At 43.9% G+C, this 24,337-nt stretch overlaps 1 protein-coding gene across 1 annotated transcript in view; it reads left to right on the top strand.

Annotated features, from left to right (window-relative positions):
* The first annotated feature begins 9,688 nt into the window (after positions 1-9,688).
* CHST1 (carbohydrate sulfotransferase 1) overlaps positions 9,689-24,337 on the top strand; it is a 33,637-nt gene continuing 18,988 nt past the window's right edge. The window contains exon 1 of the mRNA XM_077322289.1: positions 9,689-10,578. The gene's annotated coding sequence lies outside the window, so the exon portion shown is untranslated. The remainder of the gene's footprint in view (positions 10,579-24,337) is intronic.

Here is a 24,337-nt window from a genome sequence, read left to right as displayed (position 1 = left end):
GGGATGGCAGAAAGTATTCCTATGGATTGCTACAAGTATCAAGACTTCAAGGACAAGAATTTGCCTTTTAAACACTTTCCAGTGAGCATCCATCAGGCCTTGTTTTAGTACTTAGCGAATCAGTGAATCTCTACTCAGAGCAGTGCCTGTATTCCGTAAGAGCACATCCCTTGATTCTTTGGTATCTGGTACACATTTCCTATCTCAGTCAATCATCATAGGCCTCTTCCAACATCTCTGTGGACATCAGTGAAACTGATATGGGACAACACATGAGACACTGGGAATGTCACCTGGAGACAGGTACTCTGAAGATACTTTGGTGTTATATGTGTAATGCCCTCCTGCTTTCAGTACTAGAGGGATGTGGGAGTCCTGGTCTGTTTTCCAGCTGTATGATTCTGTACAGAAAAGAAACTAAACGTCCTTTTCAGTCAGCCGAACAAGACCAGTAGCTGAGCATTTGCCTCTTCTGTAATTTAAGCCTGGGCATGTCCAAAGGTATATTGAGGCCAAGAGCAAGAACCTCTGGTTTGGAGCCTCCGATGCTGTGTGAGTCATGCCATTATAACCAGCATCAGTCATCACCTGCCCAAAGAGTGTCCTAGGAATCTGTTATGCATATCTCTATTTAAATTACATTTTTGTGTATTTTGTATGTAAGTCAGTCTGAGTCCTCAGAGTGAGAGAAAAGTGAAGTATAAACTAAATAAAGATTTCAACACAGAAAATGTTATCATTGGGTCTTTAGACACTGATCACATGATGCAAACCAAGTTAGGACAGGGGTCATCATTCTAAGCAGATTCCAAGGAGCAGCATTAAAAATGAGAATTATGTCTTCAGCAATGGTCAGAATACTGGAGTTAGCAAATCTTGTTTCTGGTTACATGCTGACTCTGAACAAGATATCAAAAATGCATTGGTATTGTATTTAAAATACTTAAGGAAAATAATGATCACAAGAAATACTGATTTGGTTAGACTGCATGGAATTTAATGGAAAATGTTAACTATAGAAACTGATGAAAAAGGTCAAATATTCACCGAACGAAGTTGAATATATAACAATGTTGAATGACAATCTCTTTCTGATGATTACTGCTTGTGTGAAAATTCCACTATTAGGCACAAGCACTAAACATTCTTTTCTGGCTCTATAGCTTGTTTTGTATTTTTTTAAAGTACATAATAAAAAACAAGAGCCTGTTGTGGCGCAGGGTGGTAAGGCAGCAGACATGCAGTCTGAAAGCTCTGCCCATGAGGCTGAGAGTTCGATCCCAGCAGCCGGCTCAAGATTGACTCAGCCTTCCATCCTTCCGAGGTCGGTAAAATGAGTACCCAGCTTGCTGGGGGTAAACGGTAATGACCGGGGAAGGCACTGGCAAACCACCCCATATTGAGTCTGCCATGAAAACACTGGAGGGCATCACCCCAAGGATCAGACATGACTCGGTGCTTGCACAGGGGATATCTTTACCTTTACCTTTAATAAAAAAACAATGCGTATGGAGAGTATTGAAAAGTATACAAAAGGAAAGCATGGAAAAACTGAATAAAACTGCAGCACAAATATTATAGAAATAAATTGGAATTTTGAGTAGGATATTTAGTGATCTTTTAAAAATATATTCTTCAACAAATAGTCAGAAGTTATTATTTGTAAATGTAATTTAAAAATTTATTAACGTATTACTTTCTGAACTTGCTAATTGTTGTACTCTGATGAAATAGATTCTAAATAAAATTGGAAATGGCAAAAAAGAAGGAAAAAAGAAAGAATTGGACACACATTTTTTTTTCTTACCATAAGGTACAGGGTTGGATTCATGGGTAACTTGTTTCTATAAAAGGTCTAAAAGATATCTTCAGTTTGCAGTTTGTTAAGTATTTAACAAACTATTTTTTTAATTATAAACAATATTGTGGAGTATTCACACAACCTGATAAACCATGAGGATTTCATCATAGGGATGCTGGAACACTGCTGTAGTATCAAAGGAATTACAGGCGTTCAAATCTTTTAGTGCCTATTCACATGCAGCAACCATAGGGGGTTTTGATTAGATAAAAGGCAGTGCACATTGGAACAAAAAAACAATCCCAACTTTTGTATGCTGATAGGATCTGAACTTGATGAAATTGAAATAAGGTAAACTCCATGCTGAAGATTATTAGAAAATGGACTGAAAGGAAAACTAACAGAAAGCTAATATAATACCCCATATAGATCTATGTGCAACCTTATTTGGATAACTGTGTACTTTTCTGCTTATTGCACTGGAAAAGGTGCAGAAAATTGTGACCAATATGATTATGATGTTTGAGAGCCTTTGAAACAAGGCTGAAGAGTTTTTAGTGTATTTATTAAGTAGATGGCTAAGGGGATATGATAAAGGTTTATAAATATGCATGTTGCATATTTATAAAAATGGATAGAGAGACCCCCCCCTGCCTTTTCCTGAATACTAGAACTTGGGTCACCCAATAAAGTCAAAGAGCAATAGATTCAGAACAAACTAAAGGAAATATTTCTTTACCCAATGAGAAATTAAAATGTAGAATTGGCTGCCAGATGATATAGTGATTGGCACAAGCATAGATGACTTTAAAGTTAAAACAAATTTATGGAAGTTAGCTTCATCAGTGTCTACAGGCCACAGTATCTACGTTCAGAAGTAGCAAACTTCTTAATGCCAGGGCTAGGTGGCACCAACAGGAGAAGACTCTGTTTTTTATGCTGTTTAGATCAGTGGTCCTCAGGTTTTTTTGGTTGGCCACCCCTTTGGCTTCTTAGTGCCCTCTGCAATATGGACACACACCTCTTTCCTGGTGTTAGCTCTACTACAAATTCAAAAGAACTTCTGTAAACTCACATAGGTATTTCACAAAACATAACCTATTAAGCAAACCAATATATTTAGCTGTTTTAGTAATGTGAAAGGGCGAATTTACATCTCACGTTGTCTTCACAGTTTTAATGGGAAAGATATACTTGGTGCAGGGATATCCGCTTCTCACAAGAAGGCACTAAGAAGAAATCTTAGATCCCCAGATTCAGTTTGTTTATTTGCTTAGAAAGAAGCTGGTGACTACACTGAAAACCCACTCTACTAAATATGATGTTGGGAAACCAATAAAGTGCACCTTGATTTTGTTCCACAGCACAAGGTAGTGGCAAGAAATGTTTTTGTAACCAAAAATCTTGATATAATTTTTTGAACTTTGTCCTTAGCTCAGCATCATATTGGAGTGAAAGCAGTTCTTCCTCCACCACTCCTGGCTCCTCATTGCTGATATCAATAAATGGATTGATCACACAATCTGGTATTTTAACGGAAAAAAGATCCTGAAATCTATCAGACATGTCTCTATGCAGTTCATCCAAGAATGCACAATACACTTTAAGGTCATCATCTGCTATGCTCTTCTCCTTCTCCGGTTCAGAAAGACGCTCAAACTGGAAGATCTCACAACAGGCTATGTTATGTTTGAATAACTGTAACTTAGAAATGCAGAGTGGACTGATTTGACTTTGATAAGGTTAACATCATCATTTCCTTGTAGTTGCAAAATAACTTTGTGAATATTTCTGATAAGTATGCTTGCTTGTCATGCTTGCTATTTCTTAGTTCATCACAGAGAACAGAAGCAGAGTGTTGGAAGAATTCAACTACTATTTTAAAAAAGTGAATAGAAATCTCTTAAATAGTTCCCCCTTGACAATCATCTCTGTGCAACAACAAATATTGAAAACCCTCATTCTCAATGCAGAACTGCCCAAATAAATTGAGAGCATTTGCCTCGATTCTGTTTACTGTTGTGATGCCATTGCTCAATGATTTGTGAAGTTGACCACTTTGATTTTTTGCAAACAGATGTAGTCTGGATTGTACAGTACACGGCAAACACACCAAGTACAGCTTTTTGCAAGAAACGGATGAAGCCACGATGACAACCAATCATCGATGGTACCCTATCTGTTGTACAAGCAAGAATGTTGGCAAGTGGGATGTCTTTCTCTTTGAAAAAATTCTCAACAACATGAAATAGTGACTCCTCTTTTGTATATCATTCTAGTTGTCTTGCAAATAACCGTTCTTGAACCAAGCTTTCATCTTTGACAAAATACACATAAGCAAGGAGCAGAATAAGCTCTCTTCCAATTGTATGAGGTTTACTAGATCTAGAAATCAACAATGAGGTGTTGTAAGATTCACGCAAGCCGTCACTGGATTGTTGTGAAGTGCTGGCAAACATATTTGTCATGAGTAAAGATAGAGAAGTTCCACTTGGGAGTGAATTCAGTCAAGTTTCTAGGGTTTCTCATTGATGCAAATGGCATTCATCCAGCACTGCCCAAAGTCTGAGCCATCCAGTAAGCTCCCACACTGAAATCCAGAGTGGCGCTGAAGGCCTTCTTAGGACTCCTAAATTTCTGCCATACAAGGTACCATGGAAGACCCCTGCACCACCTTCTGGACAAGCGTGGTCATGGACTAAGCAGCACCAGGCTGCCTTTACAAATGTAAAGCTACTACTATTGTTGGACAGCTACTGGAGCACTTTTCTGAGCACCTTCCACTGACTTTGTCTTGTGATGCTTCACTCTACTACACTGTTCTGAGCCACCAGGTCCCCAAGGGCCAGGAGGTGCCAACTGCATTCTATTCCAGGACATTGTCTGCCGCAGAACGTAGTTACACTCAAATCGACAAAGAGGCCTTGGCCATTGTGGCTGGGGTTAAAAAAACAAACATGATTTTGTTATTGGCTGCCCCTTTGCCATTTATTCTGACCACAGAGCACTGCTGTGTATTTTTTTCAGTGGCTACCAATACACCTTTGCAACACCATCCCAGCAAGGCTATGGGTCATATTGATGCCCTCAGCCATCTGCTGCTTCCAGAACTCAGCACCGATCCGTACCCAGCTCAGCATGTACCACCCTATGAGGAACTGCCAGAGCCTCCCCTTCATGCCTCTGACATTGTGTCTGCCTCCTCCAGGGACAAAGTTCTGGCATGGGTGCTCAACTGGGTATGGAGGGGGTGGCCCACAGACAAGCCGGCAGGAGACTTACCCCCTTTTGCAACCAGACAGCATGAATTGTCAATGCACAAAGTCTGTTTGCTTTGGGGAAACCGGGTGGTGGTGCCACCCAAATTGTGGTCTTGGATGCTGGCAGTTCTTCATGTGGGATACCCCAGCATCATCCATGCAAAGGCTCTTACTAGGAGCTATGTATGGTGTGGTAGCCAAACATCAATAGAGATATCAAGGTTTGGGACAAGTGCTGCAGCCTGTGACAGGCGAACCACCCAGAGATGCTGCAATCTCTTGATCAGCAGTTAGAGTCAACCAGGATGCCCTGGTCCCATTTGCATTTGGACTTTGCTGGCCCCTTTCAGGAGCAAATGTAAGGGACAGCTTTACAGTGACTGGTCTCCTTTCTCCAGTGCTGGACACAGAAGGTGGCAGTGGGGGAAGAGTTGTCTGATCCCTTTGTGCTGTTAGATCCCTGTTGGAACATATACATTTCCTTTTGAGGGGAAAACATGGGCCCATTCCGCACAAGGATCAATGTGGCAAATTGCTTGCAGAAAGAAATAACGGGATTTAAAATAGTGGAATTCAGCGTAACGCATACCTCCCTTTGTAGTGGAATCCAGTAGCGTTTCAATCGTTTCCCACAGGTTTCCAGTCTCGCCAAAAATCGCTAGAAAGGAAGCCATTTTTTTCCGTGCTTTGTCCTGCCCCTGGCCGTCAATCAAACGAGCAGCCAATGGGCGGTTGTTACCGTGCTCCGGAAAAGCCCCTTTCCCTTTAAGAACAGGTGTTTTTAAAAAGAAAAAGAAAAAAGAAAAACACACGTTGCAACGAATATGCCTTGATTCCTTGCTTCCTTGCTTCCTCCTAACGTAGTGACCCATCTAGCTGGCCATGCTCCCCCGAGTGAAAAAAAAATCCCCCCCCCTGTGCACGGGCGCGATTTTAGGCCGAAAATAAAGGGAACTTGCAAACGGGGCTGTGTTGTGCTTGGTGACTTGAGGGGAGCTTTAAAGCAGCTCTGTGGAGGGACTGCAGCCGGAGAAGCCTCGCTGGGTGAATGAAGGCTCGCCGGCTCGTTGCTCTCCACTAGCTCCGAGAAAAAAAAAAGGCGATCGCTTCGCCGGAAGTTCAGAGGAGAGAGCCAGGGGGAAGGACTTTGCTGAAACCGCAACAATGGGAACACACAGAACTTTTTCGAAACTGTTGCAGATTGTTTGCAAGAGTGTAGTGCTTTCCAGAGGGTGAATTTACTTTTGGGGACTTCCCTGGAAGCGCTACAACGAAGCGCTTTTCGCGGGTCTGTTTCAGGAGTGTGGCAGATTGTGTGCGACATCATGCGTAACTGCAAATTAGTAGCATTTACAATTTGCCACACTCCTGCTATGTTTAACTTGCGCAGAATGGGCCATGGTATGGCACTGGGGCCAAGGAAAGAAGATGCCTTTCAAAAATCAACAAGACTACTGATCTACAAAATCTACTAGTCCATTTTGACCCACAAAGGAAATTATTTTATCTTGTGATACTTCATCTTATAGCTTTTCCCACAAAAAGGAAAATCAGAAAGAACGGATTCTAGTATATGCATTATGGTCACTTCTGTAAACTGCCCTGAGACGGTATGCCCGAGAGGGGCAGTAGATAAATCCCCCAATAAATAAAAAGCAGAGCAAAATTATGCACAAGTGGAGAAAGAGGACCTTGCTATTATTTTTGACATTAAAAACTCCATCAATACTTGTATGGAAAACCATTCACCATTGTCACAAACCATAAATGGTTGATTGGAGCCTTGAATGAAAGCAAAGTGGTGCCCACCTTGTTGGCAGCCTGGTTCCAATGTTGGGCCCAGACACTAGCAGCGTACCAATTCAAGAGAATCTACAAAGTGGGTACCCAACATGGCAATGGAGCCACTGAGTAGATTACCACTATCATAAGGACCGCAGACTGGAGATGCCTCGGAGGACGTTTTATTGCTGGTGGAACGTCTTGATCAAGCCCCTGTCAAGGCCTCTCAGATCAGAGTCTGAACTGGATAGGGTCCAATTCTATCTCAAGTTCCTCAATCCCTGCAGGGCTAGCCCACTCAGAATCCTGAAGAAGCAACTAGTCCCTACTGGAACAGGAGAACTGAATTGGGTGTTGAAAATGGATATATGTTGTGGAGTGCCAGGGTAGTCATTCTGTCACAGGGAAGACATAAATTTTTACAGGAATTACACAAAGCTCACCCTGGAATCTTTTGCATGAAGTCTTTAGACTGTAGCTACATCTGGTGGCCACATCTGGATGAGGATTTAGAATGGGAGTGCAAACAATGTGCCCAATGTCAACACCACCAACAGGTACCAACTCTGGCTCCTTTACATCCCTAGTAAACCTTGGTTTCGGCTTCATGTAGATTTTGCAGGAGCTTTATTGGGCAGGTTCACCCAATGAACTCCACAACTTCAGCTGCAACATGTGAAAAACTTTGACAGACTTTTGCTTGTCATGGACTTCCAGTGATAATGGTTTCAGGTAATATACCAAGTTTTAGTAGCCAGGAATTTGTGGATAGATTCAAGTGGGTAGGTGTGTTGGTCTGAAGTAGTACAACAAACATTGAGTCCAATAGCACCTTTAAGACCAACAATTTTTTATTCAAGGCATGAGCTTTCAAGTTCAAGGATTCTTCCTCAGACTAAATGGAACAAGGATCATAAGCATACAAATATAAGGCAAAAGTAAATCATGGCAAATTAGTAAATTGTGTCATAATATCCAAATTAAGCTATATTATGCCATATGATAATTCTTTGCTAAAACAGCTAATCAGTCCTTTTGAGTTCAGTTGCAGTTCACAAAAACATTGGAGAAATAAAACTGTCCATGTTAGTAATTAATAACAGATACTTTCCCAGTTGTGAAAAGAAATAATTAAATAGACTCATTGCTTGAGTTTCTATGGAAAAACAGAATTAAATAGTTCAAACATCTCCCTATCATCCAGCTTCTAATGGCTTAGCTGAGAAGACCTTCAGAATTTTCAAAGAGGGAACGAAAAAAGATCACAAATGGGACTTTGGAGACTTGGCTAGTTTCTTTTGAAATATAGAATTACCCCCCAGACCACCACTGGAGTGAGTCCAGCCCAGTTGTTGATGGGACAGAGATTATAGACCTACCCGGATTTAACCTGTTTCAGTAGAGGAGGTACAAAGGAAACATACTCTTTAAAATGTCAGCCATGATTACCATTCTAAAGCTAGAGACTTGGAAGTCCAGGATCATATCTATACCAAAAGGTTTAGTGTCTCTCAACCTACCTGGATCCCAGGTAGAATTCAATCACAGATGGAACAGATCTTTTAGGATGGCAGAGTTCTCAGGTGACAGAAGGATCACACATGCAGGAGAACTGATGTGCAAGAGTCAGTGGAAGGGGAAGAGGAACAGCTATGCCTGGAAGACCAGAGCCTGGACAATATTTCAGAATCAGATGGCCCCTGTACTTTAATGTCTCCTTCCAGGTCACAAAGGAGGCAAGATTCAGAAGACCTGAACTTTCCAGACCTGGGAAAAAACGAGGTAGTGGAAGAATCCCATTATCCCAGGCATGTAAGAAGACCTCCAGAGTACTTGAAAAACTATATTTGAGCGATTGCTTAAACAAATGTACGGAGGAATGGAGTAAAATAAATAGTAGAGTTAACTGGAACTGGAGGAAAACTCCACCCTCTGGATTTGTTCATCTTCCTTAGTTTCAGTTCCTAAATTAGTCTGAGTTGGGTTGCAATAAAGATGTTGTGTTCTGCAGCTCATATGAGTACAAAGACTTCTTGTCTCGCCCTTCCCATGAGATTACAAACAAATGTTACTTTAAGAAAGTTAAATGTGATATAGGGCTCATTTACAGAACATGCAATGTGAGGATACAATACATAAAACTGTATTCTTCTTTGGGCCTTTTCTTGGGTCCTTGATACTTGCTTTTCAGGGCAGCAATCCACCTGGTGGGCTTCTCATAGTTAACAATAGGGAAGTTCCAAGGAAAAAAGGAAAGCTATTTGTCTAGGAAATACTTGCCATGCTTGTTTTGCCTACTGTAGGGCTGAACCAGGAACACAGAAAATTGCAGTAGAAAGACTCCTCGGGGGTCAGTGAATTGCATCATAGCCTCTTGAGACAGGGCTAGTGCTGAGCCCCCAACGTCACATTAAGGAAACTGTAAAAGCCTTAAGACCATTTTGAGAGGGCAGTTTAGTGAAGTCTCTCCTATGTGGGTTGGAAATAATCCAGTGCAGTGGGTCTGAAATACATGTTGATGTGAAGGCAGAAGCCAATGCAGGTCATTAACTTTACTGACAAACATATCTGAACACTCTCAGAGCACATGGAGCTGCCTTACACTGGCTCAGACCGTTGGTCTATCAAGGTCACTACTGTCTCCTCTGACTGGTGGCAGCTCTCCAGGGTATAAGCAGACCTCCGTCCAGGCACCCGTCAATTGCGGGAACCTGGTCTCTTCGGAGTTAACCACCGAGCGCCCCCTGGAGGCAAGCCGCAAAGACTACAGTTATCAGTACGCGTCCTTAATTCACACTGGCTCTTCAGCGCAGCGGCGGCGCCTTTAAGAGGGAGAAAACTCAGCATTGCCATCTGGAAGCATCAAAGTTGTCCACTGGTTGGGCAGAGCAATCGAGGGAGCTCGCGCCGAGGTCTAATGCCACCGAATTACCTCAAGGCTGAACTGGTCTGGCGCGCCGAATTCCCTTCGCGAGGAAACCACTGAGCTGCGGCGGGCAGGCCCGGCGGGAGTCCTCCCCTTTCCCCAATTAAGGCAGGGCAAAGCCGAGCACTGGCTGCGCGCTGACCCCAAAGATGGGGCGGGGGAGGGGCTGGCAGCTGCTGCCGCAGATTTGGCTCTGGGAGGGATGCTTCCTCCTCTTGCCGCCGCCTAAGCTGGTCGCTCGCTGCTATTGTGCAGTTTAAGGAGAGCGCAGGAAGTGCGCGCAGAGAGCCTCCCAAGGCAGCAGGGCGGCAAAAAGCCGGCACGGCAGGAGCGGCCGGCTCCCCTTCCCGCAGCCTAGAGGAGCGCAGAAGGGGCAGAGCGGCCGGGACCCTTCCCGCCCGAGGGCAGGCTTCTCTTCGCCGCTGGCTTCGGTCTGCCTCGCTGCCCCCGCCGACGCGTCGGAGAAGAAGGCAGCGGGGGCAGCTTGTGGCTGGCACTGCAGGGAGAAGGCGCGCGCGGGCGGGGGGGGGCGGCAAGCACACACGGCGAACCCCCGCCGCCAGAGCCGCGCGCGGGTCTCCTCCTCCGCTGGCGGCGCGTGCGTCGTGCGAGGGGGCCGGCGAGAGGAAGAGCTCAGCCCCGAGGAGAGGCAGAGGATGCCGCGGTCGCCGCTGGCGGGGACGGAGGACGCCTGAGCTGCGGAGGGAAGATGGAGCCCGCGGCAGTGGCAGAGAGCCTGGCATGAGGCGGGAACCCGCCGCCGCCGCCGCCGCCGCCGCCGTGCCCAGAGTGGCCCCGCGTTTCTGAAGGTAGCGGACCGGGAGGGGCAGGCGGGACGTGACAGGGGCAGAAGGCGCCTCCCGAGCCCCGTTGGCGCCCAGTCCACGGCTTCTCCGGCCAGCCCAGGTCGCGGGCGGGTGTGCGTGGGAGGCGTCTTCCGAAAATCCGAGCGGGCGCTGCGGCACGAGCGGAGCAGTTGGCCGGGGGCTGGGGGAGAGACGGGCCGGCCAGCCGGCCGGCTAACACGCCATGGGGCTTGGGTGCTATTTTGGGACGACAGAAACCGGTGGGAGCTGCTGCTTCTGCTCCGAATCGGGGCGCACGCTCGAGGCTGTCTAGCGCAGCTTCGCGGTTCGTGAGCGCCCTGTCATAACTGCGCTGTCGGATTCACCTTCCAGGCAGGGAGTTGGGGAGTCCGAGAGTGACTTGGGTGGTTTTCTAGCCACTCGGGCGGAGGGGAGGCGCGGCACGAAAGGGTGCTCGTTCTGGAGTCATCACATGGAGTGGATGAAGGGGCTGGCTTGCATGTGCCGGGAAGGCTTGCTCCACAGGTATCGGAACGGGAGAGGGACCTTTTGTGCGCCCTTACATGCACACGTGGGGACGACCCGCCTGCACAAAAAAACCCGACTCTTGGAAAGGGGCTTCCAGAAATCCAAGCACCACCTCGAGATTTGGTAAACTGGTAGGAAATTGCCCTCTGGTAAGGATTTTGGGGAAAGAGGCTGCTCTGAGTTCTTGACAAGTCCTGGAGTTCTGCCTGGTGGGTCCAGGCTTTGAGCATCCAGAATGCAGGGTGACTTCAGGAGCTCCATCTCCATCCTACCAAGTGGGAGCACATTCCATCTAGTGCAGAAGGAGGCTGGGCTGGAGAGGAGTCCACGTTAATGGGCAGCAATGGTACTCCTGCTCTCTAGTTCTTTCTCAGCTCTGTTCTCTTTGGCTTTCCATGGTAATTAAAGTAACTGCTGGAGTTCCCAAACAGTGATGGATCAGTCCTTTTAATTTCTTTGTCTCCATGGCTAGTCCTTCCCCTGGTAGGTTAAGATCCCCCCCCATGGTTTCAGTTGCAGAACAGCAATAGTAACCACCCAAATTTATGTTGAAGTGGGGAGGAAGCTTACTATCCACCTTTCAGCAATCCCCTGTCAAAGTCTGGTAGCAGAAAAACAAAGCCAGCAAAGATGCCTCCCTTGCTTGATCCATATGCCCCACCACGGGCAGTGACTACCACGACTGTCATAAGCAGAGACAAGATGTGCTGGGTTCCTTGGGTGTCTCTGGCCTTTTTTTGGTGGGGAGGGGGAGTAACAGTTTTAGGGAAGGGAATTCAGGATTCCATTATATAACTATATTTGCACCCCACATTGCTCTGGAACATCATGGAGAAATTAAAACTAATGACCTTTTGCAGATGTTCGATATATAGCACTGTTAAGGAATTAAAGTTGGTGTTTTTGTGTTAGATTGCATGGATCCCCAACCAAAACTGTAGGCACATTGGCAATTCTGACATGGCATAGTGAGGGCAGCAACAAAATGGCTGCCATAAAATGGCTGCCCTAAGAGGCGGAGTTGGATACAACTTAACTTCTGTAACACAGATTCTTATGCTGTGGTGGCAGCTGCTGCCAAAGCAACATTTTAAACAATTTGCACAGCCAATCAAATCTCCTGTGGTCAGTCAGAATCCTTGCTAGGCAAAAAACCTACCAGGCCCCACCCACTTCTAAAAACATTTGGCAGATGCCAGAAAAGGTCCTGTTGGGACCCCTATTATAAGATCAAAAAGTGCTTCTGTTTATTGCATTTTATCCAGCCTTAACTTGCAAGATTCTGTTGCTTAGATGCGCCAAGTCCCCTCCCCAGGTCCATTTTAACTATAAGCGCTGCCTGGCATGTGGTTGTGTGAAAGTCTAAAGCACTTATTGGATAATATGTGTGGGATCATCACAGATGATGATACTCCTTTCCCCATCCCGCTACAAATTCTAAAATGAGAGCTGAACTTGTGAAAACTGGAGATGCACAGGAATCAAACTTGAGTTTTGAGACAAAGAGACTCTGTCCCCTCTCCTTTCTGGCAATAAGTTTTCAGACTTTGTCTTAAAACCCAGAGCAGTTCTCTCATACACATTTCTGTCTTGCAGGCAGGCAGTTTTTCCCCTTAGGAAAGGTATGGTGCTTCTACCAATGTGCAGTAAGACTATACTCCATCTATTTATGTATGGATTGGTTATTGTGCTTGTGAATTATAATTTGCAAAGGCTAAAATACATCATGGGTATGCTTAGAATTGATGTCTCAAAAATCCCTAAGGAAGATCTTGTACTAAAGAAGTCCAGAGATTCTAATGCGTGGTTGGAAATTTCAGGGGATATCATATCCCTAGAACCCCATTAGCAATATCCATTATTTCTTACTATCACATTACTGAACATACTCCACAGTTCTTTCTCCCCTTTTAGATTTTGAACTGGCAGTCCTACAGCCAAGGTGTCCACTGTGAAAGAAGGAGAGGGAAGATACTGTTACCAATATCCAGCCAAGTGTAAATGAAACTATATTTTAGCAGCGGGGGTGGGTGGGCAGGCAGGAAAGCTGAATATTATGATTAAGGCTCAGGCTGCTGAAGCAGGCATTTGTTTGGTGCAGCAGAAGGAAGATTTCTGTTCAAAAGCTGGCTGTTGATGGATATTTAGAATACCTGGTAGCTCTTCTGAATAAGCATTTGTCATGTGGATGCATTAGTAGTGGGGAAGGAGGGTGGGACAGATATGCGAATCAGGTGAATCTGCTTGAAGCAGTTACAGACTCTGGGAGAGAGGATGAAGCAGATACAGACTAACAGTTGTAATGATGAAATGTTCATATTCTCTAGAGCTTGAGTCTGGAACAAATGATTGATTAGCTTATATAAAGATTGACCAATCAAAAGGGTTCAGAATGGGTTCCAGTACTGCACAAGATCCACTATTTAACAGCAAAACTAAATGGGGCTCATGATTATTTGAAAGGGAGTATCACGGGCCATAAAGCATGCCTCATCATCCTTGTCTTCAACTGATTCTACCTTACAGCACCCCCCTCCACCAATTGTAGTTTTCCTTGCCTGGCTAGGAAAGAGTGTGTGTGTGTGAGGGATTTAGCATAGTTGAGACCTACCTGTACATGTGTTCCCCTGTGCCCCCTGTTAGTTCAGCAAATGTGGGTTTGGGTATTATTATTTATTATATTTATATACTGCCCTCCCCAAAGGCTCACAGGGTGATTCACATAAAACAGAACAGGAACAAAACATGCTTGCTGAAATAATGTTGTGTTTGCTTCTCTATCAGAGCTATATCTGTTGCTGTTATTTGTTAGTGTTTTGAAACATGTTTATTTTGAAAAACTAGAAAATTAATTTAGAGGTGCCTCTTGGGGTATGTATATGTCTGTATGTGTGTGAATCTGTTGTGTATCTGCTAAAATGCTGCAAAATTCATTTGCTGTTTACACATCTCAAAGCTGCATTGCCACCTGATTTTTCTCACATTTCAAAGGCATGTGCCTCTGCCCCTTTTCTCACTGCCTCTCCACATTTGCTTTCAGAATGTGAGTAGGGAATAATAAAGCAGGAAATGGTCTTCATGAATCCTCCAGTCCTTCATGAAGCCACTTGTTTTCACAATGAGAAATTTCCTACATGTAACCTCAATCATTTTTACCTCCCACCTTCCCCCTGTAAATTTCATATAAAGGGAGGGGGGAATGCTGCCAAATCTGTTTCTACAGTTCCCTCCCCCACCTTTGCTTGCCATCATGGGTAGCCACTCTGGTTCTTCCTTCCCAAAATGTATCCTCTTAAGGGACAATTGCTGTCCTCTAGATGATTCTGCTTACTGGGTCTCTAACCCTATTGTCTACCCAGAACCTCTTGTACTATGGTTGGTTAAATACCCAGGTTGCAGTGCCTCACAGAATTATTTAAACTGAAATAATCAGCAAGCAGCATTGCTTACTGTAAAACCTCAGCTGTGCTGAAAGAGATGTAATAAACAGTTTAAAAAACAATTCTGACATCAAAATGAAGGAATCTAGCAAAAGATAAGCTATTTCTTGAATGAGTTGGATCACATATACAAAGTTAAGAGACTTCATTACCATATTTTGCAAACCACTATTCTCAGAAAGTAAGTGGAATTATGAATGAATTATCCATGTGTGTACAGGAGCATACCCATATGGACATACTCTAGGAACTTTGGCTTGACACCTTTAATCCACTTCCCTGTCTAAGGCAATCCAGGATGCTCCATTGTCTTAGGCATTGCATAGCCCTTGTAGGTGCATTGAGTTATATTACAAACTCCATCCTCAGGCTTTATGCCAGTGGTATCCCTCTTTTCTGCTTCTCTTGTTGATCTTATGTTTTTGCATGTGCATTTTAACTTGTTTTAAATTGTTCTCATTATACTTTTTGTTTGGCTTAATGGTTTTCAAGATATGTTTTTATTATGAATGTTTTTTTTCAATTGCTAGCTGCCTTGGATGCCCAGATGAGGGCAGAAGGGTGGGATATAAATGTTATAAAAATATACCACAAAATGGACCGTTAGCACTCAGGAACTGTATCCATAACAGCAACACAGCAAATTGGCTACCAGGTTTTGCTAGCTACTTTTCACCCACAATTCCTTCAAATTTGGCAAGAACCTGTATCTGCAAATTAATGTCAGAGTTATGCATACCCATATGGCACTGCAAATGCAAATGTTTTCATGGCTAATTTAAAGAAACACTTCCTCATCTCCTATTGATTAATTCATATCTTGTGCTAGAGATTTATTGATGACATTTTTATCATCTGGAAAAATAGGAAGGAATCTCTTGCATGATCACCAGGACTCCAATAACTTCCATCCCACCTAAGCATGGTCCAGTCCACATAATAGGTCAATTTTCTGGACACCGCTGTACAGTTATGTGACAAACACATACATTTAACTTTATATCAAAAACCCACTGACTGGCACAGCTACTTACATGCTTTCACTCACTATCCAGAGCATATAATACAATCCATTGTCTATAGCCATGCACTATGTTATGTGGTCATATATAAAACTTGCCTTACACTCAGGTCTGATTTTAGGATTTGTGGGGCCCATAGCACTGGAGCCAGTGGGGCCCTAGGAGAGCACAATTGGCACTGTTCTTTGTGCTGCATGAGTAACAGCAGGGCACCCTTCCCAGGGATAGTTTGGAACTTTGGAAGCAACTGATACCTTCCCTTTGCTGAAAACATTTACCAGTATTACCCTTTCTTAGCATAAAAAAGAAAACAGCCTAATTTTAAAAAAATTTGAGTTCACTCAGGGACTGTCATCCTCTTTGAGGGCTGTAATTCCAGTTCCAGAGCATTCCAGAGCATTAATGTCTCACCCATGTATCCTTTTACATGTACCAGCTACAGCAGGAGGGGTCTTTTTGCAAAAGGAAGGCTGCAAAGCCCATTGCCAGATGACCATCAGAAGTATGCGTGCAAGATCTCTGCATGTGCATTCTCCGGCAAGCTCTCTGTCACTCAATTCAGGGGCTTTGTTGGCAAAGCAGAGTCAGGGCCCCTTGAACTGCGGGGCCCATAGCATGTGCTATAAGTGCTACATGGATAAACTGGTACTGCTTACACTGAATTAGACCACTAGTTCATCAAAGTCAGTATGGTCTACTCTGCCCAGCAACAGCATTCAAGTGTTTCTAGCAGAGGTCTTTCACATCACCTTTTTATTTTATTATTGAGACTTATTGCCCGCCACTTCCGGCGAACTGGCTTGTGGCGGATTACAAAACAGATTCCAGTATAAAAGCCCCCAATAAAACCCAATTAAAACCTGATTAAAACACAATAATACAATATAGCAACATAAACAACATGGTGGTTAAAAATAGCTCCATCCTATGGGGGTAAAAATAACCTCATCCTGATAACTGGAGATGCCAAGGATTGAACTTGCACCCTTCTGCATGCCAAGCAGATGTTCTAATACTGAGCCATAGTCCTGTAAAAATCTCTGTTACCATATAGAATCAGAATCGTAGAGTTGGAAGGGGCCATATAGGCTAACTAGTCTAACCCTCTGCTCAATGCAGGGTCAGCCTAAAACATATTGATTTGCACCAGACCCTCTGAGGGAGTCTCTGACATCTACAATTTACTACAGGTAATCTTAGAATTACAGTATCCACATAGTAAGGTAAAAGAGCAAATCAACGAAGCCAAACTAGTATCCAGAACTAGCCTACTATAAGTCAGACCCAATGGAGATAATAGCCTGATATTACTGACCGAGCAATGACATCAGGGCTCTCTCAGCCTCACCCACCCCACAGGGTGTCTGTTGTGGGGAGAGGAATGGGAAGGTGACTGTAAGCCGCTTTGAGCCTCCTTCAGGTAGGGAAAAGTGGCATATAAGAACCAACTCTTCGTCTTCTTCGTCTTCTTCTTCACATCCATAGCTCACAACTTAAACCAGCCCAAGAAATCATCACTTATTTGCAACCCATTTTGGCTAATGATATCCCACTCACACAGGATTTGGGTGGCAGACTTTTCTTTGCCTACAATGTAAGATGGATTGACTAACAGAAACACAAATCAGATACCAATCCCTGCAATAAATTCAGTTGCCAACCTTGTCCTCATATATACTTAGCTAATATTATTACAGAGGTATGCATAGGTATACCAGCTTGTGCTAATCCACTTGTTCATGCTTTATCAACAATGTTTTTCTGCCTTCTATACTGGACAAATAGTACAGACCCTTCCCCAAATAAATGAATTCAAATGTGTCATTAGAAATCACAATGTTGAGAAACCAGTGGGGGGGCATCTTAAGTTCCCAGGATATACAGTAGCTGTTTTAATAGTGCTTGTTCTCCCCCCACCCCAAACATTCTTGGGTATCCGATGTAAGAATGCTAAATTGGAATTCATTAACAAATTCAAGACAATACATACCCCCCCCAGGCATAACAGGGACCTTGATTTCCTAACTCACTGTAGATGCTAATAACTTGCATATCCCACTCCTTGCAGTTGTTAATCTGTACCATTATCTCAGTTCATTGTGCATTTCTATTTTAATTGGATATTGTTTTATACCAGCATCTCTTTATAACATCTCTCCCTATTACTTCTAAGTAGCTAAGTAAGCCTGATGGATGTACACTCATGTGCATCTGAAGAAGTTAGCTCTGACTCAGAGAAGTTCACAATGAAATTAACTTTTTCAGTCTCCAAGGAGCTACCAGATTCCTTTTTTTGGGGGGGGGGGGGCCAAACTGAAGTAAAACTCAACTATGCCATTTAAAGAAGAGTGCAAGAGAAAATCTTTAATTGAATGTAAATATATAAGAATAATTCTAAATTGCATAGGAAATGGGAGTATATTTGCATTCTGGCACCAGTATATTCAACAGACGGATACATTGAGGAAAGAGGCAAAGAATGATGAAGAGATGGAAGGTCATGTGCTGTTCCAGTAAGGATGGAGAAAACCCAGCAAAGGTAGTGCTCTGAGTGACACTTGTCAGGCTTGATGGGAGTGAAGGTGTACTCTCCTCAGTGCTACCACACCAGTCCTTTCCTCTTCTGACAAGAAGTGAAGCCGAAACATTTATATTCATCCTGGAATTTGGTACAAAAGTCATACAGTGCAGTCCTAAACAGAATTACACTTTTCTAAATTCATTAAAATCAATTGATTGAGAAGGGCGTGATTCTACTTAGAACAGAACTGTTAGTGAACCTTTGCTTTCAGTTAGTCTTTGGCACTGGGTAGCAGTGAGTATGAACAAATTCTTGTTGTACTTGTGGACTAAGCTAAATATGAGCAGATAGTGTGTTGTGGTGGTCAAGAAGGCAAATGTAGTCTTGAGCTGTATCAACAGAGGCATCACAAGATGTCATAGTCCCACTGTATACAAACATTGGTCAGACCCCACCTGGAGTAGTATGTGCAGTTCTGGAGGCCTCACTCCAAAAAGGATGTGGACAAAATTGAGAGGGTTCAGAGGAGAGCAAAGACGATCTGGCCCCCTCACTGATGTGTGAGATCATGGCTTCCCCAAGATGGCTCCCCTGAGATGTTTGTTATCAGAAGGTCTGTGAGCCAGAGGGTGGGAGAGTGTTGTTGCCACCAGGGGGTGGCTGTAATCAGGGGTTTTAATGTTATGACTGGGGTTTTATGATTGTTTTATGTGGATTTTATTAAGGGGAGATTTTTCCATAGTGAGCCATCATGAGCCATTCTGGAGTGGTGGTATATAAATCAAAAGCTGAGCTGAGGCTCTTACAATTTCTATTTTATGTACCATTGTTATTATCATGTTAAATTATTATTGTTATTACTGCTGTTATTGTTACCTGTTACCATGTGTTAATTGTATCCTCCCTGTTTTCTGTAAACTGCCCTGAGCCCTCGGGGAGGGTGGTATATAAATATAATAAATAAATAAATAAAATATAGACAGAATGGTTGAGGATGATTCCTGGGGACCAAGCCCTATGAGGAAAGGCTGAAGAACCTGGGAATGTTCAGCCTGGAGAAGAGGAGGTTGAGAGGGGATATGATTGCTGTCTTTAAGTATTTGAAAGGTTGTCACATGGAGAAGGGCAGGGAAAGGTTCCTGTTAGCAGCAGAGGATAGGACCTGCAATAATGTCTTTAAACTATGCATAGAACACTATTGGCTAGGTATCGGGGGGGGGGGGGATTCACAGTCAGAAAAGTTCAGCAATGGAATCAGCTGCCTAAGGAGGTGGTGAGCTCTCTTTCACTGGCAGTCTTTAAGCCACAGCTGGACAAATACTTATCCTGGATGCTTTAGGTTGATCCAGGATTGAGCAGGGAGTTGGACTGAATGTCCTGTATGGTCCCTCCCAACTCTATGATTCTATATTATTATAACAGGTAATACTAGAATTCCCGTCTTAGGCCACACATACCACTGATTGCATTGATGAAGCTTCTGAGCCCCAAAAGCATTAAGTTATCACCACATTCAACTACTCCTGGCTTCCCAGAATTCAAGACAGAGTAGTTCAGCAGTCAGAGTAGTTCAGCAGTGGAATAGGCTGCGTAAGGAGGTGGTGAGCTCCCCCTCACTGGCAGTCTTCAAGCAAAGGTTGGATACACACTTTTCTTGGATGCTTTAGGATGCTTTGGGCTGATCCTATGTTGAGCAGGGGGTTGGACTAGATGGCCTGTATGGCCCCTTCCAACTCTATGATTCTATGATTCTATGATTCTAAGACAACTATGTATTTCATATATAATTTATTTAATTCATTTATATCTAGGGTGCAGCTCTGTGCTGCCTGGTTTAAACTGGGTGGCAGGAGAGGGCGAACCAGCCAGGATCTGCTGTGGTGAGCCAATCACTCCCTTTGGACACAGCTCTGTGCTGTCTTCTCCTACTGCCTGGTTAAAACAGAGCTGCATAAGACGAGCCAGCCTCAGGATCAGCCTGGTATAATTTTATTGGTATTTTTGAGTTAGGGACTGTTGGACCCCAACATTTCAGGAAAATCTCAGCTCCAAATATTGTGAGCTGGGATTTTTCCATGAATCTTGATTTTTTTTTTTGTCCAAGAGACCCAAACAAAAAATGGCATTAAAAATATTGATATCCTTTTTATATCCTGCCTTTCCCTCATAATATGGACCCAAAATGGCTTATATAATTCTCCATTTTATCTATTTATCTTGATATTCTATTAGATATTTATTGTCTATTTGTGTGTTTACATATAACCCCCCCTTGTTTACGGACTGTTTAAAGTTATGTTCTTCCAAAATTCTAGTCTTTGTTCAACCTGCATACTGATTTAACCTGTCTTATCTGGGACATTTTATTCTCTGTACTAGTAATCAAGCCTGCTGCAGCTAAATGCAGCGGGCGCTAGACCACGGAGCCTCTGCAGCCGTGCGGAGCGCGGCTGCCGGGGTTCCGTGTGTCAGGGGGCTGACGCTGCGAGAGGCGCTTCGTGCCTCTCGCAGCATCAGCCCGCCGGGCAGGGAGCCCCCGGCAGCCGCGCTCCGTGCGGCTGCTAGGGGTTCCCTTTGCGGGCGGGCTGAAGCGGCGAGAGGCGCTTTGCGCCTCCCGACGCGTCAGGCCGCCCTCAAGGAAGCAACTGCGAGCCGCGCACCGCACGGCTCACAGTTGCTTCCTTCAGCAGCCTAGGAATCGGCCGGGCCAATCGGCAGGCGCTTCGCGCCTGCCAATTGGCCCGGCCGATGGTCTGTCAGGAGGAAGGGGCCAATTAGGCCCCTTCCTCATCACGGACAAAGCCCTCCGCCTGAGGGCTTAACGAATTATTTAGTCCGCGGCGCCCACGGCGCCGCGGGCGTGTTAAGGATAATAACATGAAGAGGCATCTTCTGGTGTCAGGCTAACTCTGACCCTGGCCTGCAGGCATGCCTTCTGCCTTTTTAGCCAAAGCCAGCAACAGCCCTTCTATATATTCCTTGCTAGATCTGTGGCATTAGGCATCGCTTTGAAGGACTTTGTTGTGTTTTCCTTGGTTACGTGTGGCCTTTGACGGTGATTTAAATGAGTTATATGAAGTACCAAGAAATGCCAAGAAGAAAATACCTAGACTGGAATAAACTTTTATAATTTAAAAATGTATCAGATGGTGGCTGTTTAGGATTTCAACTATTCTCTTCCCACAACATATTCAGTTCTGTTTTTCTTTCTTATCCCTACCCATATATAAACAGAATGGAAATCACATATATCAAAGGATAAACACAGCCTTGAGACAGTCACCTCTTGACTGGACTGGACTTCTGTAATTCACTTTACATGGGGCTACCCTTATCCACGCTCCAAAAATAGCAACTGGGCCAGAACACAGTGGCCAGGATCCTTATGGGTACACCCTTGAGGGCACACATTCAACTTGTGCTCCAGCAGCTGCACTGGCTCCCAGTTGAATTCCAGATCAAGTTTAAGGTTTTGGTGCATAAGGCCATCCACAGTCTGGGTTCTGTGTATCTGAGAGACCACCTCTCTATCTAGACCACCTCTCTATCTAGACCCCCATAGAGCTCTTCACTCTACTAATACCAACCAGCTGGTGGTCCCTGAAAGACATCTGGTCCCTGTTGGAACTAACACAGTTCCACAGGGCCTGCAAGATGGAGCTCTTCCGCCAAGTATTTGGTTGGGGCTAGTAAAGCAGTAACATCTACCAGGGCCTCCCTCTTTAAAAAGATACCATAGACTTTACTCTAGTTCCAGAAGAACTGGAGGTAAACTGAGATTGTTGATGCTGCTGTTCTGTTTTTGACATTGGATTTTAAACTAAACTACAGTTTTTAAATGTATTCAGATTTTATAATTGAATTTTAATGAAGTGTTTTAACTATTGGTGCTGGATAACATGATGTGCATTGCCCTGAGCCAGTTCACTGGGTAGGGTGGGATATAAATTAAATAAACAAACATACAAATAAAATGCAGCTTACTTATTTGGCAGCTGTTTGGTTATATTTGTACACAAAGGATGGAGTCTTCATGTAATACTGAGAAATATTGGGATTATTTTGACTAGTTCCTACTCTAGTTCCTCTTTTTAATAAAATTCTCAAGGAATATTTAGTACCCTCTAAATAAATCCTCTCATTACATCTCTAATCCTACTGTCTGTCTAGAAGAAGAAGAAAGTTGGTTTTTATATCCTGCTTTTCTCTGTCAGAAGGAGTCTCAAAGCAGCTTACAGTTGCCATCCCCTCCTCTCTCCACAACAGGCACCCTGTAAGGTAGGTGGGCCTGAGAGACCCCCTGATGTTACTGCTCTATGAAAGCAGTACTATCAGAACTGTGAGGAGCCCAAGGTCACCCAGCTCCGCTGCATGTGGAGGAGTGGGGAGTTAAACCCAGCTCGCCAGATTAGAAGCTGCCACAAGCTGGCTTTCTCCAGCACCTCTTGTACTACAGTTGGGTAGATACTTACTCAGGTCATATTAGGGGATATGAGCCATCTTGAGTAGCTAGGTCTAGAGCCTGCCAGATTCTTAAAACTGTTCAGAAATATTCAGTTACTTATATCTTAGCTAGCTGAGTTTGATTCTGGTGGTATGCACCACTGCAGTGTCGTAAGGGAAATGTTTTCGCTTATTTAACATGGACTTTTCCAGTTTGATTTCCTCCTCTTTTTCCTGATCAGACATTGGAGCCTTTAGCCATTAATTCCTGATATTTTCCCTTGCTCAGTATCCTCTCAAATATGCAACAAATGGAGCTGTGTCCAAGTCAACTTCTGCCTTTAAAATCTGTTATCGCCCTAGCATATAAGTAAGCAACATTTCAGCTCAGGAAACAAAGTTATCATTCAGTCAGTCAGTCAAGCAGCCAAGCTACAGCATGTTCACTTCTAACAGCTTTTTTTTTTTGCAGTGCAGTAGCTTCATGCCTGTGTCAGAAGTGGGTATTGAAAGCCCACTTAGGAAGAGAAGAAGAGAGCCTGACTCCCTAGTTGAACAGTCAATTCTGCTAGGAGGCTGTGCTGAGCTCTAAGATGCCTCTGTTCTTGTGATATGTGCAAGTCCCTGGGGCTAAAGCCAGTTCTACATTCTAGTTCTGAAGCCTAGCTTCCCAGTATTATATGTGCTGGAGATAGCTGGAGTTACTTGGTGAGAAACCAAAGGTACCAAAGGTGTAATGTCCATCACTGGTGAGCATGGAAATGCAGAGAAACACTCACAGATGCCCAATCATACAATATGTTTAGCACTGGCTGATGTAATTATGATCCAACAGAAAAAAAGGGAAGTAACTTAATAGTTACCCTCAAAATCAAGTGAACTATATAATGGGATGACTGATTACTAAAACCTCTCCTGTCTTCATGCAGATGACAACAGCAGTAGTCAGCATAGCCCATATGCACCAATGTCTAGAATGTAGCCCCTCTTACCTTTTGCTGTCAGTGATATGTAATATGTATAGTGGTTAAGAGCGGTGGCCTTTAATCTGGAGAACTGGTTTTGATTCCCCATTCCTCCTCCACATTCAGCAGGTAGGTGACTTTGGGCCAGTCACAGTTCTCAGAGTCCTCTCAGCCCCACCTAACTCACAGTGTTGTGGAGAGAAGAAGGGAAGGTGATTGTAAGCCACTTTGAGACTCTTTTGAGTAGTGAAAAGTGGGGTGTAAAAACCAGGGCTGCTGCTTCTAGCTGCCCCATAAAGCTGTATGTGGTGGTTGAATATAAGTGTGGGAATCAACTAATAATTTTTTGCCTGTGTAGATTGCATTATGTATACAGCCATGCAGTTCCTCCAATGGAATAACATCTTCATTTACAGACGAAGAGCTGATGGTTTCCACCAATTCCTCCTTCTGTTGCAGACTACTATATTTACCCCTTCATTGTTCCTGAAGGTCTGCTGACCCCAAGGAAGAAACTTTGGAAGAGATATGGTGGTTTGCATCCAGAGGGGGAAGTCCTGTTCTGCAAAATCCACACCCTAATCTCAGGTCCCAAGACCTAGCATATTCGACTAGTGCATATACTGGTTCTTCTAACTTGGACAGTAGCACAAACCAAGTAGCTAGAGGACATAGAATAGGTTTATGTTTCAGATCCCTATGTGTCTTTGCAGGATAAAAATACTGTTGATTTAAAAGTTGTTAGCAGGAGCTGGTTGCCATTCTTCATGAAGTTGCCTGGTTAAATGCATTATATGTATCTTCTTGGCCATAGTCTAGCACAGATTTTGGACATGCTTCCTT

Source organism: Paroedura picta, chromosome 2, assembly GCF_049243985.1.
Source record: "Paroedura picta isolate Pp20150507F chromosome 2, Ppicta_v3.0, whole genome shotgun sequence".
NCBI classification, from domain to species: Eukaryota; Metazoa; Chordata; class Lepidosauria; order Squamata; family Gekkonidae; genus Paroedura; species Paroedura picta.
This window is presented reverse-complemented; position numbering and strand designations above follow the sequence as displayed.